Source organism: Otolemur garnettii, unplaced genomic scaffold (assembly GCF_000181295.1).
Source record: "Otolemur garnettii isolate 467f Iridium unplaced genomic scaffold, OtoGar3 scaffold00056, whole genome shotgun sequence".
NCBI lineage: Eukaryota > Metazoa > Chordata > Mammalia > Primates > Galagidae > Otolemur > Otolemur garnettii.
This window is the reverse complement of record NW_003852451.1, coordinates 3510348-3514982: the sequence shown is the minus strand read 5'-3', so window position 1 is coordinate 3514982 and position 4635 is coordinate 3510348.

The window sequence follows — 4635 nt, the reverse complement described above, 5'->3', positions numbered from 1 at the left end:
CTGATGGTGTGAGCTGTCCCATCGCACCTCAGACTGTGCCTCAGACGAGCTGATGGTATGAGCTGTCCCACTGCACATCAGACTGTGCCTCAGATAAGCTGATGGTGTGAGCTGTCCCACTGCACATCAGACTGTGCCTCAGATGCCAATTCTTTGCAAACCCTCTGTCTGGTCAGAAGCATATTTCACACTACAGTGGTTGTTACAGGCCATCCCCTGGTGGGCAGCCCCCTGGATTCAGTATCTGGGGATTGTTTATTGGTTGAGTTCCGTCAGTGTTTCCCTCTAAGCACCTTCCTCAACTGGGTCCTATCAAAACCTCAGCCTTCCCCACCCAGCCCAATGCCACCGACTTCATACTGTGGATTTAACAATGTTTCATTTCAAGATATAGGAATTACTTTCCTTAACACATTTTGCATTTCAGCAAACATTTAAAGTTTACTCAGGTTTTAATTTGTTCCTTTTACATGACAAGATACATAATTTATAAAATTATGCAAATTCACCCTAATAAATGGAGTATTTTACATTTTTTCTTCTGGTTTATTTTAGCTCCAAGTTAGTCAGATCTCCGGATGTGTTTGTGGGTCAGAGATCAATGCACTTGTTCGATTTCTTAACTAAAGTGGGAAGACTCCTGACAAAATCCACTCCTGGATTAGTGTCCAGTAACATCAGAGTTCATGTGGAAAGCCTGGGGAAACTGATTCTGATTAAAGTTTAAGAAAAGTGAAAGTAATGACATTCAAGTTAAAGACACAACTTTAATGCAGATGTATGATTTGGTTCTACATGTGTAAGAAACAAAAAGTCCAAATATGCAAAAATATTTATGTGTACAAGTGTGTTTCTGTTACAGCTGATGATCCAGCATTGACCAGGGAAGGAGCTGCTAAGAAAGTCTTGATTTATAGGATAATGTCTAACAGTGGGTGGGTTTATTCTTTAGGTGATTTCCTTTTTCTTTAAGGTTTTATTTCTTCATGAGAGACATTAGCACATTCAAAAAGTAGTTGAGTTTCACATTTAATAAGACATGCAGGGTATATAAATGTATATAAAATATATAATTTCTATTAACAGATGCTGGTGCTAATGAAAGAAACCAGGACAAGGCCTGTTATTTGAACGATTTCCATTAGGAAGGAACCTCTGTAAACCATCTGTACTGGGGGGGAGGGGCAACTGGGCAGAGTGACAGGAAAACTCACATTATTTTGATTCTCCTGATTTCTATTGCTGTCTATTCTGAATTCTTGATGCTTTCTTTTTTCTGGATTAAAGCTTACTCATCCAAGATTTGATAAGGACCTACCATACACTTTACTGTATTTAGTGCTTTGAGGAGAAATTCATAAAGAAATTGAGTCCCTTCCTTCAAGGCAATTTTTGCAAACAGCTCTAATAGCAGGGAGCCCTCGTGCGCCCCGAAGCGCGCACCCAACCGAGGGCGTAGACGCAAGGAGAATAGATGCTTGCGCTCTGCCGGGTTACACAGGTCCGTGCACAGGGACACGGGATTAAGGGAGGTTTCCTGAAGGATTTTACATGGGAGTGAGTTCTTCAAGCTCAGATACGATTAGAGGAAAGGACGTTATAGATAAAAAGGCAGAAAGAACAAAATTGCAGCCATGTTTAGAGAACGGCGAATGCTCCAGTTTCCAGGCGTGTCGTATGTTTGATCTGCTGTGTGTATTCTGGTCATGAAATAGTCCACTTTCTGACAGTGTTTACAGACCGGGGTCTATAAATGAAGATTAGTGAGGAATGAAACAGCAGACGCCAGGTTGTGAGGGACAGACAAAGAAATCCAGGTCGGAGAGTTGTATTTTGTAATAAGGTAACACTGAAGTTTGTAGAGCAGGGAGTTACTACTGAGGTCGGCTCAAGGCAAGGAGAGCCCCTGGCGCGCCGCAGGTGCCGTCATCCCTGCGGTCCTCACGCAGCCCTGGGTCGCGGGACACTAACCGCCGGGTCAAAGATGCAAACGGCCCGAGGACCCCAGGGAGGGGGGCAGCTTCTCCAGGGAGGTGACAGTTGTGAGCACGGAGATCTAGTTTGCGCTCTGGCTTATTATTTCGGGTTCCTCTCACTCCCATCTCACCATAATACACATCCATTAGCAACTTCGCAAACTTCAGTTCGTCCTTTCTATGAGAAAAATCTCCCCAACCTCTCAGAAGCATCTTCTCCTCGCCAGACTTCCCAGGGACTGTGGCGCTCAGGGCACTGTCTGGTCCTCAGGTCGCACCCCTGGCCTCCTCCCCAAGCCAGTCGGTCAAGTCCACTTCCATGGGCCCCTCTGAACATGAACCCTCCACTCTGAAAAGCCTACAGGACCCTCCCTGTCCTACAGCCATCAGCCAACCAACTGTCATTTGCTGGTACCCACCAAATGCTCAAAGCTGTAAAAACAGTAAAAAAGAGAAAAATCATAAGAAATAGGCCTTGCCCTTTCAACGGTTTCAAGCAGGCTGATCAAATGAGCATCAGCAGAAGGGCAGGTGAGTCTTGGTGCTGCCTTCATCCACAGGTAACTTTCCACCACCCAGCCCCTTCTCCAGGCTTTTTCCCTTGGTGAACATCTAAACGTTAACCCTGTGGATATAGGTCATCCACCAGCCAGCCCCTTCTCCAGGCTTTTTCCCTTGGTGAACATCTAAATGTTAACCCTGTGGATATAGGCAAAGGGATAATTTTAATCCCTATTTAAAGATTGTCAAAAGATAAAGTCAATCATCACCAATAGTAGATTCTACCTAAACCTAGGACCGATATTACTAGGTGCTATGAAACGTTATAGTGAGACTAGAAGACAGTAGTTTGCATTGTTTAGAGTGGAGCACACGGAATGATCTACTCATTAAGAAACCCCCAGGCAGGTGCTTCATAAATGCTTTCTGGCAAAAAAGAAAACAGTAGGAGCTGCTGAAGTGCATGTCCTCTGCAAAACTATCTGTAATGACCTGCCCATTTTTAGCTAGTTAAATGTAGCCTAAAGTTTCATCTCTCCCAAAAGAGTAATTTTTTCCTGAGAAAACTAATGAAGTTAAGAATGTGTAAATCTCTAAATGTTCTTTTTATGAGTGTTTACATGGATTTAAAGTACCTTAATGATTTTAAACCCACTTCAAAGAACAGATATCAGAGTTCTTTTGACTCACGAGGAGTATCTCATCTTGTATCCCTGAGAGAACTGAATTAATGTCCCCACTCAGTGGGGAAGTGAGTCAGGTAACTAAGGGCAGTCAAAGGCCAGCTCACTGTTTAATAAGCAATACTGACCTACCTCGTATGACTATGAAAAAACAGCTTTATCACTAAGCACCTCTCGTATTTGCAGTATGGACTTCTATTAAAAACTTTGTTTTTAGAGCAGTTTTGATTTCACAACAAGATTGAGAAGAAGATACAGAGATATCTCATATACCTTCAATACGAGTTTTTAAAGAGCCAAAATAATTACTTTGTCAGAGCAGAAATTCTATAATTGAGCTAAATGTAAAATGTACTACACCTAATACACTTTAGCTGCTTTTAACAGAAGTTTTAGCTGCACACAATACACTTTAGCTGCTTTTAAGAGAAGTTTTTAAAAGATATTGAGGTGGGCACAGAAGGTAGAAACACAGAAGAGAGACCACAGAGTAGATCCAGTAAACCTGTCCATTTAGAATCAACATGGCTCCGATAACGTTGCTGGAAGAGAAGGAGAGGGGGTGGGGTGGGGATGCGGAGGGACAGGGAGAGGGGAAGGGGGACAGGCGTAGGGAGAGGAGCAGGGGAGGGGAGGGGAGGAGAAGAAAGCAGAGGAGGGAATCAGGAGGGAAACAAACCCCAACCTTTTACGCTGTAAACAAAATTTAAACCAAAATGGTTCACAAAACTAAATGTAAGATCTCAATCTATATAACTATGAGTAGAAAACAGGTGGAAATAACTTATGACTATAATTTATGACTATATTTATTTAGGAATAAATTTCTGTGATTATAAATAAAAATTACAGACCATAAAACAAAAATAGTTAAAAATTAGACTTCTTTAAAATTAAAGAATTTCCTGTTTAAAAAGCATTTAAAGAATTAAAAAGGCAATCCCAATACCAGAAGCAAATATTTTTTAAACTGTACATCTAATAAAAGTCTCCATCCAAAATCTACTTTATAGAGAACTCTGACAACCCAATGAGAGGATGAACAACCCAAATGAAATAGCCAGCAAAAGATTCACCAGAAAGTCAGCACGAAACACACCACACCCGCAGTTTCTAGTAAATGCAAACCACACCCATAATGGTGACCATTGCAGGTGCATTGGAGTGGTTAAAGGGAAGGGGCTGACCATGTTGTATGTTGACAAGTGCACGGAGCAGATGGAACTCTCGCCCACTGCTGTGGGAATGGATAATGGTTCAACCACTTTGGAAAACAGTTTGGTATTTTCTTCTTATGCTGAACATGTATTCACCACACAACCCAGTGGTCTACTCCAACCCACCCAAGGTGAGTTTAAAAATTCAAGTTCATGGCTCAGCGCCTATAGCTCAACCGGCTAGGGCGCCAGCCACGTACACCTAAGGTGGCGGGTTTGAATCCCCAGCCCGGACCCGCCAAACAACGATGATGGCTG